The sequence below is a fragment of the Heptranchias perlo genome, chromosome 1, assembly GCF_035084215.1.
Source record: "Heptranchias perlo isolate sHepPer1 chromosome 1, sHepPer1.hap1, whole genome shotgun sequence".
NCBI lineage: Eukaryota > Metazoa > Chordata > Chondrichthyes > Hexanchiformes > Hexanchidae > Heptranchias > Heptranchias perlo.
The window spans coordinates 70,634,307-70,649,899 of NC_090325.1; the positions used below are offsets into that span (position 1 = coordinate 70,634,307).

At 42.6% G+C, this 15,593-nt stretch overlaps 1 protein-coding gene across 1 annotated transcript in view; it reads left to right on the forward strand.

The window, feature by feature from the left end:
- The first annotated feature begins 4,797 nt into the window (after window positions 1-4,797).
- The window catches only part of ipo11 (importin 11), a 711,960-nt gene continuing 701,164 nt past the window's right edge, over window positions 4,798-15,593 (forward strand). Inside the window, exon 1 of the mRNA XM_067986592.1 lies at window positions 4,798-4,882. The gene's annotated coding sequence lies outside the window, so the exon portion shown is untranslated. The remainder of the gene's footprint in view (window positions 4,883-15,593) is intronic.

Genomic DNA, 15,593 nt, shown 5'->3' on the forward strand with positions numbered 1-15,593 from the left:
CAATGTGAGTTAAGAATTAATTACTAATTTCAATTCATAAAATTAGTTTTGTTGGACCTAAACTGACATTAGTGTGATCCCAATCTGAATTACTAAAGTTGTCTCCAAAAGTTAATTGTGTCACTGTATATTTGGCTCAGCACCAAATTTAATTTTTTTACAGCACACTCCAGTTGCTATAGATTGTGAAATTCCAGCAATTGACATTGGTAACAGACAACAAACTAAACTTTTTATTAGTCACTTTGAACTTGTAATTTGGAAAAAATATTTTCAATTAAAGTATAACCGGCTCAAATGCACTACATTTGATATTAATTACTAGTGTTGGGGAACATTGGAAGAAACATAAAGAATTAGGGATTAAAAGATTATAGGGTGAATTCGGTTCATAACAGAATTCAAGAGCACTATTTCCCCATCAGCATTTAATCATTTTCTAAAAGCAGCAACTAATGTGGGGCTATGGTTGTATGTGTGAACATGGACAGTGTGCTCAGCTATTTCACTGTGAAGGAAACAAAGCTCAATTCTGCCTTCTTTCAATGTCTATGTACATGTCCACTTCCAATGGAGTTCGCTGAATAGTGTTCAGGAGAGCAACCCTAGCTATTTTACCCCTCCCTAGGCCAGGTTGGCTGAACACAATTGTAATACCCACCCCCTTCGCTAAGATCTGCTAACTCAGCACAGACCAGGGATGAAACCTGAGAACTTGCAGGTCTGTATGGCTCCATACTAGACCATGGTGCAGTTAAGGGGCCTAGAATGTAACTTATTATTGTGTACGAATAACATATTTGTGTTCATTTTTTTCTCGTTCAGTCAGATGAACTTGATCACATTTTTTAATCTGTTAATTTTTCAAATTTTAAGAACAAGTACAGTAAATAGCCTTATAACCTGTAACAAAAACAGAAATGGTGGTAACACACAGTAGGCCAGTCAGCAGCTGTGGAGAGAACAGAAAAATTAACATCTTCAAGTATCATCTGCACTTGAAATGTTCATTTTTCTATTTTCTCCACAGGTGCTGACTGACCTGCTGACTGTTTCCAGCTTTATCTGTTTTTGTTTCAGATTTCCGGCATCTGCAGTATCTTGATTTTTATTAGCCTTATTCTCTCTGTTGCTTTACTACCTGCCTTTAGCAAGCTTCTTCATTGTTAGAATTACACAGAAATTATAACACAGAAACAGGCTATTTGGGGAGACATGCTGCACTTAAACCAAATAGGAACAGAGAGACCTGTGAGGAACATTGAGTCAGCAATTGAAAATCATTTAAACCAGAGACCGGGAAAAGACACACACTGCATACTTGAAAGAATGCAATTCTGTAATAAAATGTATATATTTAGTGGTGGAAGCATTGGAAATAAGATGACAGATCTGGAGGCTGTTTTGCTGTAGGGAACTATAATATAGCGGGAATATCACAAACGTGGCTAACTCCAGAGGATGTAAATTAATATAACATACAGAGTGTTCATAAAAAACAGAATGGACAGAAAATGGGGTGATGTAGCTCTATATGTCATGGGCACCTGGAAGCTCAATTAAATTGGTCCTGTGGGAAGGGAAAAGATACAACTCTGAAGTACTCTGATTGGACATCTCTAATACAAAAAAAACAAGCTAACATTGGAGGTATGCTGCAGACCACCAGATCAGAGCAAGAAGGAAGACAATTTGGTCTATGAAGAAAAAGGAAGTTATTTGAAAACAGGAGAGTGAATTTAATCAACTAAACATAAATTGGAAAAATCTAAGTAGTTTAGAGTCAGAGTTGGCAAATGTATTGCATGACTGCTTCAGTGTATCAAGGAAGCCATAAGAGTGTAGGGCAGGGGTTAAAACCCCTTGAACATTGTGATTAAAACTCCTTTGAATATTGTGAATTCAAAGTATCTGGACATTATATTTGGACATTACATTTAAAGGAAATGGTTAACGTTGCCCCTTTGGAAATTTGGACAGTATAAATTTAAAACTGCAAAAGCAGCAGCAATGTACAGGCAGTTCAACAAGCTTTGGTTTTCAATAACAACTGATAAGAACAAAAGCAACAATATACAGAAGTGCTGAGAAGGTTCTGGAAGCTTCGAGAAGGTTCGAACAGGTCTTTAGTTCTCAAAACGATATAAAAATTCTCATAGCAACTTTATTTCTCAAAGCAATTAATTTGGAAAAATAGTGCTGAGATAACAAGAAATTCTTGAGAAAGGTAACTGCACCTGGATTCACACAGATAAGAAGATACAGCAGGTTTCATAACAAGAAATCCTTGAGAAAGATAACTGCACCTGGATTCATTCACATGAATAAGAAGCTGGGTTCACACGGTTTTTGAGTGGTCCAGCCAGACATCCATCATTAATGCAACAGTGAGTGAGTGGCCAAAATGGGACTTCTAGTAACTTTGAACATTCTCTAACTGAAAAAAAATTATAAAAATAGGACATTGTAGCAGCTTCAACAGTTGGAGAGTCAACAATCAGAGGAGATGCAGTCGGAGAAGCTTGGAGAAACTTCACCTACTGCGGTCAGAAGAGCTGGAAGAAGCTTCACCTACAAGAACAAACTTCAAGAAGAAGAAGAAGATACTTCAACAAGAAGTAGAAACTTCACAAGAAGAAGAAGAAACTTTAAGAACTACAGAGAGTTGATCATTCTTCCGCCTTGATGCCGAAATCTTTAGTTTATGGTTGTATGTATTGCTTGCTTTGCTTCATGCTTGTGTGAATTATTATTAATCAATTTGATTAACAAAACTACCGCATAAAGGATGACTTTCTTTGACTGACTATTGTCCAGGTCCATGAACCACTGGAAAAGCAGTATTTCCCTACAAGAGGCAGTGCTCATTTTGGCGTGGTACTCGTTAATGACGCAGACAATACACAGGAAATTCAAACTCATATTACTTAAAAAGGGCTAAATTCAAAGAAATGAGGGAACAATTGAAGCATATGGTTTGGTGGAGCTTGTTCAGCAATACTTCCAACCAAAGGGCAACACATTCTTCATTCTCCCCGTGGAAAGAAGCTCAACAGGGTACAGAATGTTACCTGGGTAGCAGGGTTCCCAAGAGTGCAGAGTGCCATAGTTGGCATCCAAATTCTGTACAGACTGTTAAATCTGGCTGCCAATTCCTGATAGGCAATGTTATTTTAAATTCACAACACCAAGTTATAGTCCAGCAATTTTATTTTAAATTTTATTTTAAAATTGTTTACAATTGTCAACCCCAGTCCATCACCGGCATCTCCACATCATGATAGGCAATGTGCATTGTTGTTCTTGGGGAAATGAGCTATTGAATGCCAAGTAGGACAATCATCCTTACACCCATCTCATTCAACATATCCACTTTGCTAGCATTCGAACAGGGGATTGAGTGCTACACCGCTTCATCACTTGCCCACAGCCTCCATTTGTTTCCTCCAAATTGGCTTTCCTCCCACTTCATTTTTGTGTGGCACTTTTTTCACTTCCCTTCTCCCACTTCATAAGCTTGGCAAAGGTTGACAAATATTTTAAATCCATTTTGAATCTTTAGAAAGGCTGAAACAATATCTGCCCTCATATGCAGCCACTTACTTTTAAGTGGATATATCCTTTTATTTAAATTTGAGCTCCTGGACAGGTTTTCTGCCTGCTTAATTAAACTAGTTACTGGCGCAGTGCCAATGCTGTGCTGGGATCTGATGCTATGTATCAAATGATCTGACTGTACAAAATTACACACAATCAGCTTGGTGCGCTGGGCTAGGTTAGCTCCTGCAGCCAGCCATTCCTGGCACAGATTTTGCTGGGATCACTAATTAGTAGCCTATAATTATCTCAATACAAACATCAGACAACTTTTGGATCAGAAAACATTCCTTTAAGATATTTAAGACCCAGTTCTAACAAAAGGCCATCAGCCTGAAATGTTAACTCTGTTTCTTTCTCCACAGATACTGCCTGACTTGCTGAGTATTTCCAGCATTTTCTGTTTTTATTTCAGATTTACAGCATCTGCAGTATTTTGCTTTTGATTTCCTTTAAGATGTTTTATGCTTCCAAATAAATCAAATCTTATTACTGTCTTAGAAATACTAAATACAACTGTAATAGTGAAAAAAATTCAGTAGGATATACATAGAATTACATAGAATTTACAGCACAGAAACAGGCCATTCAGCCCAACTGGTCTATGCCAGTGTTTGTGCTCCACGAGTCTCATCCCACCCTATATCATCTAACATTACCTGCATATCCTTCTATTCCTTTCTCCTTCATGTACTTATCGAGCTTCCCCTTAAAGACATTTATGCTAGCCCTTTGCTGCTCTACCCCATTAAAACCTCCTTAAAACCTACCTCTTTGACCAACCTTTTGGTCACCTGTCTTAATATCTCTTTATATGGCACAGTGTCAAATTTTGTTTGATAACACTCCTGTGAAGCACCTTAGGACATTTTAATATGTTAAAGATGCTATATGAATGCAAGTTGTTGTTGTTATTCCTCCAACCCAAATGTACCATATTTGGACCATAAACAAACAATAATAAATGGCCTTGCGAGTGTCGCCAGTATCCCGAGAACAAGAAATAGCAAGTCGGAGTAAACTTATGGAAAATACACATACACCACATTACTTAATATTTTACAAGAGTGACCAAATCTCAACTTGCGACACAAAGTATTGCTATGAATTTGTCTTTCTATCGCTAGATGGCGCGGTTCCGGGAGTCCAGCAGCTCTTTGCTGTGACGTAATCGCCCGCGCCAGATAGTGTTATGCGCATGTGCAGGGCTGGCTGATGGCGCGGTCCTGGTTCGGCGTGGAGACGCTCAGCCTGAATTAGAGTGAGGAGCATCGAGAGAGAGCAGGTACTGTTATACAGGGTATACCTCGCCGGTTGGCCGCGCACAGGCCGGACCGGACTCCCGCCTGACTGGCAGTATAAGTACACTTGGCTGGGCGTTGTTTTCCGGTCCCGACACTCGCTGCAGGTTTTAATCCAAGAGGAGTGGGGCAGAGACCCTGCGGCAGCGGGCGGCCGGTGACCGACAGGCCCATTGACCGACCAGGGCAGGTGTGGGCAGTGAGATCTCTAAAATCCGATGATTCAACCACCCCTCTTTCTCTGTCCTGAAATATTTGGAATTGGGTGGTTAAGTTCACTTTTGGTAAAAACTAATGTATTGCAGAATTTACCAGAAGATGAGGCCTGGAATTTTCTGTGTATTTGCTCCCAGAGACACATGTAATTGGGGCGTAAAGCAAATACCAGGCGTAAAACATCAAGGGAATTCAGATGCAAGTGTGTTATGTGCATAATTACACTACACCAGAATTTCCTCGCTCTTTTATGACTGTCGATCGATCCCTGCGCCTGAACAAATCTCAGCTCATTATAATGGTATCTTATGTACCTTTGAATGCATTTTTATGGCATCAGTATAAAACACATTAGTAATTGAACAGCTTCCACGATTGCATGTTCTTAAACATGCTGTGCCAAGGGTGCATGAATGATAGATGGCTTAAAACTTCAATTTTTGTACTTTAAAAAGAATATATGGTGTGAGTTCGGCACTTCCCTTGGGCCCTGATTGTTTACGCTGATTTCTGCTTGTTATTTTTTTATTATTCGTTCATGGGATGTGGGTATCGCTGGCAAGGCCAGCATTTATTGCCCATCCCTAATTGCCCTTGAGAAGGTGGTGGTGAGCCGCCGCCTTGAACCACTGCAGTCCGTATGGTGAAGGTTCTCCCACAGTGCTGTCAAAAAGGGAGTGCCAGGATTTTGACCCAGCGACGATGAGGGAACAGCGATATGTTTCCAAGTTGGGATGGTGTGTGACTTGGAGGGGAATGTGCAGGTGGTGTTGTTCCCATGTGCCTGCTGCCCTTGTCCTTCTAGGTGGTAGAGGTCGTGGGTTTGGGAGGTGCTGTTGAAGAAGCGAGTTGCTGCAGTGCATCCTGTAGATGGTACACACTGCAGCCCCAGTGTGCCGGTGGTGAAGGGAGTGAATGTTTAGGGTGGTGGATGGGGTGGCAATCAAGTGGGCTGCTTTGTCCTGGATGGTGTTGAGCTTCTTGAGTGTTGTTGGAGCTGCACTCATCCAGGCAAGTGGAGAGTATTCCATCACACTCCTGACTTGTGCCTTGTAGATGGTGGAAAGGCTTTGGGGCGTCAGGAAGTGAGTCGCTCGCCGCAGAATACCCAGCCTCTGACCTGCTCTTGTAGCCGCATTATTTATATGGCTGGTTCAGTTAAGTTTCTGGTCAATGGTTGATGGTGGGGGATTCGGCAATGGTAACGCCGTTGAATGTCAAGGGGAGGTGGTCATTGCCTGGCAATTGTCTGGCGTGAATATTACTTGCCACTTATGAGCCCAAGCCTGGATGTTGCCCAGGTCTTGCTGCTTGAGGGCATGGACTGCTTCATTATCCAAGGGGTTGCGAATGGAACTGAACACTGTGCAATCATCAGCGAACATCCCCATTTCTGACCTTATGATGGAGGGAAGGTCATTGATGAAGCAGCTGAAGATGGTTGGGCCAAGGGCACTGCCCTGAGGAACTCCTGCAGCAATGTCCTGGGGCTGAGATGATTGGCCTCCAACAACCACTACCATCTTCCTTTGTGCTAGGTATGACTCCAGCTACTGGGGAGTTTTCCCCCTGATTCCCATTGACTTCAATTTTACTAGGGCTCCTTGGTGCCACACTCTGTCAAATGCTGCCTTGATGTCAAAGGCAGTCACTCTCACCTCACCTCTGGAATTCAGCTCTGATCCATGTTTGGACCAAGGCTGTAATGAGGTCTGGGGCCGAGTGGTCCTGGTGGAACCCAAACTGAGCATCGGTGAGCAGGTTATTGGTGAGTAAATGCCACTTGATAGCACTGTCGACGACACCTTCCATCACTTTGCTGATGATTGAGAGTAGACTGATGGGGTGATAATTGGCCGGATTGGATTTGTCCTGCTTTTTGTGGACAGGACGTTCCTGGGCAATTTTCCGTATTGTCAGGTAGATGCCAGTGTTGTAGCTGTACTGGAACAGTTTGGCTCGAGGCGCGGCTAGTTCTGGAGCACAAGTCTTCAGCACTACAGCCGGGATGTTGTCGGGGCCCATAGCCTTTGCTGTATCCCGTGCACTCAGCCGTTTCTTGATATCACGTGGAGTGAATGGAATTGGCTGAAGACTGGCTTCTGTGATAGAATCATAGAATCATAGAAGTTTACAACATGGAAACAGGCCCTTCGGCCCAACATGTCCATGTCGCCCAGTTTATACCACTAAGCTAGTCCCAATTGCCTGCACTTGGCCCATATCCCTCTATACCCATCTTACCCATGTGACTGTCCAAATGCTTTTTAAAAGACAAAATTGTACCCGCCTCTACTACTGCCTCTGGCAGCTCGTTCCAGACACTCACCACCCTTTGAGTGAAAAAATTGCCCCTCTGGACCCTTTTGTATCTCTCCCCTCTCACCTTAAATCTATGCCCCCTCGTTATAGACTCCCCTACCTTTGGGAAAAGATTTTGACTATCTACCTTATCTATGCCCCTCATTATTTTATAGACTTCTATAAGATCACCCCTTAACCTCCTACTCTCCAGGGAAAAAAGTCTCAGTCTATCCATCCTCTCCCTATAAGTCAAACCATCAAGTCCGGGTAGCATCCTAGTAAATCTTTTCTGCACTCTTTCTAGTTTAATAATATCCTTTCTATAATAGGGTGACCAGAACTGTACACAGTATTCCAAGTGTGGCCTTTCTAATGTCTTGTACAACTTCAACAAGACATCCCAACTCCTGTATTCAATGTTCTGACCAATGAAACCAAGCATGCTGAATGCCTTCTTCACCACCCTATCCACCTGTGACTCCACTTTCAAGGAGCTATGAACCTGTACTCCCAGATCTCTTTGTTCTATAACTCTCCCCAACGCCCTACCATTAACGGAGTAGGTCCTGGCCTGATTCGATCTACCAAAATGCATCACCTCACATTTATCTAAATTAAACTCCATCTGCCATTCATCGGCCCACTGGCCCAATTTATCAAGATCCCGTTGCAATCCTAGATAAGCTTCTACACTGTGGGATATCGGGAGGAGGCCGAAATGGATCATCCACTCGGCACTTCTGGCTGAAGATGGTTGCAAACACTTCAGCCTTGTCTTTTGCACTCACGTGCTGGACTCTGCCATCATTGAGGATGGGGATATTCACAGAGCCTCCTCCTCCTGATAGTTGTTTAATTGTCCACCACCATTCATGACTGGATGTGGCAGGACTGCAGAACTTTGATTTGATCCATTGGTTGTGGAATTGTTTAGCTCTGTCCATAGCATGTTGTTTCCGCTGTTTAGCATGCATGTAGTCCTGAGTTGTAGCTTCACTAGGTTGACACCTCATTTTTAGGTACGCCTGGTGCTGTTCCTGGCATGCTGTTCTACACTCCTCATTGAACCAGGGTTGATCCCCTGACTTGTTGGTAATGGGAGAGTGAGGAATATGCCGGGCCATGAGGTTACAGATTGTGCTGGAATACAATTCTGCTGCTGCTGATGGCCCATAGTGCCTCATGGATGCCCAGTTTTGAGCTGCTAGATCTGTTCTGAATCCATCCCATCTGGCATGGTAGTAGTGCCACACAACACGTTGGATGGTGTCCTCAGTGCGAAGACGGGACTTCATCTCCACAAGGCCTGTGCGGTGGTCACTCCTACCAATACTGTCATGGACGGATGCATCTGCAACAGGTAGATTGATGAGGACGAGGTTAATTTTTTCCTTCATGTTGGTTCGCTCACCACCTGCCGCAGGCCCAATCTGGCAGCTATGTCCTTCAGGACTCGGCCAGCTCGGTCAGTAGTAGTGCTACCGTGCCACTCTGGTGATGGACATTGAAGTCCCCCACCCAGAGTACATTCTGTGCCCTCGCTACCCTCAGTGCTTCCACCAAGTGGCGCTCACCATGGAGGAGGACTGATCCATCAGCTGAGGGAGGACGGTAGGTGGTAATGAGCAGGAGGTTTCATTGCCCATGTTTGTCCTGATGCCATGAGATTTCATGGGGTCCAGAGTCAATGTTGAGGACTCCCAGGGCCACTCCCTCCTGACTGCATATCACTGTACCGCCACCTCTGCTGGGTCTGACCTGCCGATGGGACAGGACATACCCAGGGATGGTGATGGAAGAGTCTGGGACGTTGGCTGAAAGGTATGATTCTGTGAATATGACTATGTCAGGCTGTTTCTTGACTAGCTTGTGGGACAGCTCTCCCAATTTATGCCCATTCTTATGTTCTGGTGTATACTGATAAAATTTGTGGTAAATTTGGGTGTAAATAGACATTGGTAAAATGGGTGCAATTTTGAGTAACTTCCCGATTCTGCCCTCGCAGGAAATTCCACCCCATAACATCGATGTTTTATCAATATTTTGCACAAGTGTATGAAAATAGTGTTCTGATTGTTGAAGTTGACAGCTTCTGTGGAAGTTGACAACACCAAAGGAGGCCATTTGTCACATTTTGTCTGTGCCGTCTTTTGTAAGAGCAGTCCAAGGCTATTCTCTCCCCATCGCCTGCTTTCTTCCTCCGCTTCACATATTTATTTTCTTCACCCTTAAAAGATGCAATCGTCTATGCCTCAAGTACTCCCTGTGGCAAAGCATTCTATTTAACAACTCTTTGCACTCAACATTTTTCCCTAACCCCTCTCCTTGCTCTCTTAGTGACCATTTTAATTGATGACTCTGTAATTGTGCCTCCCCAACCAGAGAAAATAATTTTTCCCTTTTTATCCTATCGAAGCCCACTGTAATTTTAAAAACCTTTGTTAAATCTTCTCGTAACTTTCTGTGCTCCACTAGCAGCTATGCCTTCAGCTGCCCAGGCCCTAAGCTCTGGAATTCCCTCCCTAAGCCTCTCCGCCTCTCTACCTCCTCCTTTTAAGACACTCCTAAAAACCTATCTTTTGGCCACCAGTCCTAATATCTCCTTATATGGCTCGGTGTCAAATTTTGTTTGATTATGCTCCTGTGAAGCGCCTTGGAATGTTTTACTACCTTAAAGGTGCTATATAAATGCAAGTTATTGTCCCAGTATCGAAACTGTCTCCTCATAACTGTTGTTTCTAATCCTTAGCATCATCCTGATGAACCTGCATTATACACTCAGGCTTCAGTGTCTTTTCTGTAATGTCAGCTGTGGCTCAGTTGCAGCAGTTTTACCTCTGCCTCAGAAGGTTGTGGGTTGAATCGCCACTCCAGAGTGAAACACCAATGCTACATCTTCTGGTAAATTGCACAATGTATTAGATTTTACCTAAAATCTAGGCTGACAATTCAGTGCAGTACTGAGGGAGCACTGTGCTGTCAGAGGTGCCGTCTTTCAGATAAGGCATTAAATCGAGGCTTCATCTGATCCCTCATGTCCTTATTTATAAAACCCAAAATGAAACTGTCCTTTTTTAATGCACTTCTTGCACTCTCATTTGACTTGCAAATGTAATTTTGAAAGGTTAGGCATACTAAAGGTACTATCCTGTCAGTGTGGTCCTAGTAGTGAAGAGTTCTGTACTGTATAAATAATAGTGACTAGACTTGAAAGCAATTTATTGTATGTGAAGTATTTTGGGGTGTTCCTGAGGGATGATAAGGTGCTATATAAATGTAATTTTTTTTAAACGTAAGCTTGTAAGTACAGTGTTTTCTCTTGTCTCCTATCCTAACTCCCACAAAAAAAATCAAGGAATTTGAAAAATGTCATCTACTGTTAATTTGAAATTGCTTAATTTGAATTGTTGGATGATTCAAGTTTTTTAGTTTGGAAAATCTTCTGTGCTCTTTGTTTCAGTTGCTTAAATTGAATTACTGAAAAGTTCAAACTTTCGGGTGCAAAAAAAATGACTGAACAGTAGGACGTAGTGGTTAAAACATTGGTAGAAACTGATCGAATGATAATAATGGATGACCATCTATGTTTCACCAAGGAGTGGATAATAGGTTGATTAAGTAAGTCAACTTGTGATCTTGTTCAAATTGACTTGGCTAGATACAGTTCCCTAGCATGTTGAGCCTTGATAGTTCAGTTGGTGGAGCCATGAGGATTTTAATCTGAGGCTGCATGATTCTAGACACTTGATTCTCCTCCTTAATTGCAACCGAGATAAAATGAAGAGGCCTCTATGTTTCAATAACTGTACTATACTTGCAGTAGACTTGTTACCAGTAGGGCCACTGCTGCCGGAAAGGTGAAAAGGTAGAAAGCAGCTAAAAAACAGTTCTGCTTCAGGGAGGCTGGTCACCAAGCTTGTACAATCAGATAATCCTTTATAATTACTTCCAGTTTAGAGCTGTAGAGTCGAGGAGATAAGCTATATGGTGAGTGGAAAAGTGGCGGGCACGGTATCACTGGAAGTTACAGCTGTAAACCTATCCATAAGTGGTTTGTGACTCAGTTTGCTCAGCGTTAGATGTTTGCAGCCCCAATACTGTTTAGTAGTATGCCAGATTACTAATCAGCTCTAGGGTGCACTGTTCATTCCATATGAGGAGGTGAGATGGAAAACATGCTTTTAACATTGCTAGCTTCTTAATAGTGGGTCAGCGAACTGTAGTTGTAGGCCTCCTTTTAGATTGCATTTGTATAATGGACATTAAAAACTTGATCAGAACTGTTGACCAGATGTAACATTTGAATGGTATCAGAAACAAAATAATCGAAAAGTATTAATGGATGACTGTCTGTACTTGGGAATTGAGACGAGTAAGCTGACTGAAAATATGATTGTGCAGACAAGTGATTCAGAAGGTGCTGGGTTTTTATATACATCCTATAGTTAAGTGCAGCCATTGCAGTTTGAATTTTGAGGCCCATGGAGATTACACTGCATAGAATCTATGTGGCAATGCCATCTAGTGTTTCTGTTGTATTACTACTTGATCTGATTTCAGTCATCAATGTTCATGAGGTGGATGATGACTGGGAAGTTGTGACAAACGCATCAAAGATTGAGATTGAAAATCTAGGATAACATTTTAAGATGCAATATGTACTTCAGATCTCGTGTTATAGAATAGAGGCTGGAGTTGGCCATCCCATTGAAAGCCAAAGGGGAGAAAAGATGTATAATAAATGTAAAATTTAGAGTGAATAACTTGTAATGTTTTAGGTAGCTATGCATTGCTGATCTCTTTAAATTTACAATGGTTTGCAAAACAGATTTTTCTTAAATATTTTCAACACATATTTGCTTTATTTTTGATTTTATGTTCACCAGCCCTTTTTTCATGATTTTGATGGAACATGATGATGTACTTGATCTATAAAGAATAGCTAGGAGTAGATAGATCTGATCCTTCCAAACTTCCAGTGGAGCACATTTTGAGCTGTTTAACTCCAGTGTGAAGTGCTAGTTGTTACATGGAAACATAGAAAATAGGAGCAAGAGTAGGCCCTTCGGGCCTGCTCCGCCATTCAAAATGATCATGGCTGATCATCTAACTCAGTACCCTGTTCCTGATTTTTCCCCATATCCCTTGATCCCTTTAGCATTAAGAAATATATCTGTCTCCTTCTCGAATACATCTAATGACTTGGCCTCCACTGCATTCTGTGGTAGAGAATTCCACAGGTTCACCACCTTCTGAGTGAAGAAATTTCTCCTCATCTCAGTTCTAAACGGCATACCCCGTATCCTAAGACTGTGACCCCTGATTCTGGACTCCCCAGCCATCGGGAACATGCTCCCTGCATCTAGTCTGTCTAGTCCTGTTAGAATTTTATGTGTTTCGATGAGATCACCACTCATTCTTCTAAACTCTAGTGAATATAGGCCTAGTCGACCCAATCTCTCTTCATACGTCACTCCTGCCATCCCAGGAATCAGTCTGGTAAACCTTCGTTGCACTCCCTCCATGGCAAGGACATCCTTCCTCAGATAAGGAGACCATAACTGCACACAATACTCCAGGTGTGGTCTCACCAAGGCCCTATATAACTGCAGTAAGACATCCCTGCTCCTGTACTCAAATCCTCTTGCAATGAAGGCCAATATACCATTCGCCTTCCTAACTGCTTGCTGCACCTGAATACTCGCTTTCAGTGACTGGTGTACAAGGACACCCAGGTCTCATTGCACCTCCCCTTTTCCCAATCTATCACCATTCAAATAATAATCTGTCTTTCTGTTTTTACAACCAAAGTGGATAACCTCACATTTATCCACATTATACTGCATCTGCCATGTTCTTGCCCACTCACCCAACTTGTCTAAATCACATTTGAGCCTCTTTGCATCCTCCTCACAGCTCACATTCCACCCCAGCTTTGTGTCGTCTGCAAACTTGGAAATGTTACATTTTGTTCCCTCATTCAAATCATTGATATATATTGTGAATTTCCCTACCACTTTTTTTTTAACTAATACTGGTTTCCTTCAGTTCCTCCCTCTCACTAGACCCTTGGTTCCCTGACATTTCTGGGAGGTTATTTGTGTCCTCCTTTGTGAAGACAGAACCAAAGTAAGCGTTTAATTGTTCTGCCATTTCTTTGTTCCCCATTATAATTTCCCCCATTTCTGACTGTAAGGGACCTACATTTGTCTTCACTAATCTTTTTCTCTTGACATATTTATAGAAGCTTTTACAGCCAGTTTTTATGTTCCCTGCTAGTTTACTCTCATACTCTATTTTTCCCCTCTTAATCAATCTCTTTGTCCTCCTTTGTTGAATTCTAACTGCTCCCAATCCTCAGGCTTTCTGGCAATTTTATACGTCTCCTCTTTGGATCTAATACTATCCCTAATTTCTTTTGTAAGTCACGGTTGAGCCACCTTACCTGTGTTATTTTTGCGCCAGACAGGAATGAATAATTTTTGTAATTCCTGCATATGTTCTTTAAGTATTAGCCATTGCCTATCCACCGTCATCCCTTTTAGTAAAGTTCCCCAATCTATTGTAACCAACTCACACCTCATACTTTCGTAATTTCCTTTATTTAGATTCAGGACTGTAGTTTTGGATTCAATTACTTCACTCTCCATCTTAATGAGGAATACTATCATGTTATGGTCGCTTTTCCCTAAGGGACCCCTATCAACAAGATTGCTAATTAATCCTTTCTCACTGCACAATACCAAGCCTAGGATCACCTGTTCTCTAGTTGGTTCCTCAACGTATTGGTCTGGAAAACCACCACGTACACACTCCAGGAATTCCTCCCCCACAGTATTATTGCGAATTTGGTTTGACCAATCTATATGTTAGATTAGAGTCACCCATGATTATAGTTGTACCCTTCTTGCATGCGTCTCTAATTTCCTGTTTAATGCCCTTCCCTACATCTCCACTACTGTTTGGGGGCCTATAGACAACCCCCACCAACGTTTTCTGCCCCTTGGTGTTTCTTAGCTCCACCCATACAGGTTCCACATCGTGATTTTCCGAGTCAATATCCTTCCCCACTATTGCATTGATACCCTTCTTTACTAACAGCGCTACCCCACCTCCTTTCCCTTTTTGCCTGTCCTTCCTAAATATTGAATACCCCTGGATGTTCAGTTCCCATCCTTGGTCACCCTGCAGCCATGTCTCCGTAATTGCAACTATATCATAACTGTTAATATCTATTTGCGCTGTTAATTCATCTAGCTTATTGCGAATGCTCTGCCCATTAAGACACAATGCCTTTAGACTTGTCTTTTAAAGATTGCTAGTCATCTTAGTTTTATTTTGCACTATGGCCCTATTTGTTTTTCACCTTTGTTTTCTCTGCCTTCCACTATTGCTTCTTCCCTTTCTGCCTTTTGTTCCTATCCTTGTTTCCCCCTCCTCTGCCTCCCTGCTCAGGTTTCCATCCCCCTGCCATTCTAGTTTAAACCTTCCCCAACAGCACTAGCAAACACCCCCGTGAGGACATAGGTCCCGGTCCCGCTTGTACAGGTCCCACCTTCCCCAGAACCGGATACAATGTCCCAGGAATCTAAATCCCTCCCTCCTACACCATCCCTGCAGCCACGCATTCAGCTGGTCTAGTCTCTTGTTCCTATACTCACTAGCACCTGGCACTGGTAGTAATCCTGAGATCACTACCTTTGAGGTCCTGCTTTTTAATTTATCTCCTAACTCCTTAAATTCATCTTGCAGGACCTCATCCCTTTTTTTACCTATGTCGTTGGTACCGATATGGACCACGACTACTGGCTGTTCATCCTCCCCCTCCAGAATGCCCTGCAGCTGCTCTGTGACATCCTTGACCTGAGCACCTGGGAGGCAACATACCATCCTGGAGTCACGTTTGTGGCCGCAGAAACACCTGTCTGTTCCCCTTACAATTGAATCCCCTATCAATATAGCCCTGCCACTCTTATTCCTCCCCTCCTGTGCAGCAGAGCCACCCGAGGTGCTACAAACTTGGCTCTTGCTGCTTTCCCCCAACAGTATCCAGTACGGTATATCTGTTTGAGAGGGAGATGGCCCCAAGGGACTCCTGCTCTACCTGCCTAATCCTTTTACTCTGCCTGGCGGTCACCCATTTCCTTTCTGCCTGCATAATCTTTACCTGCGGTG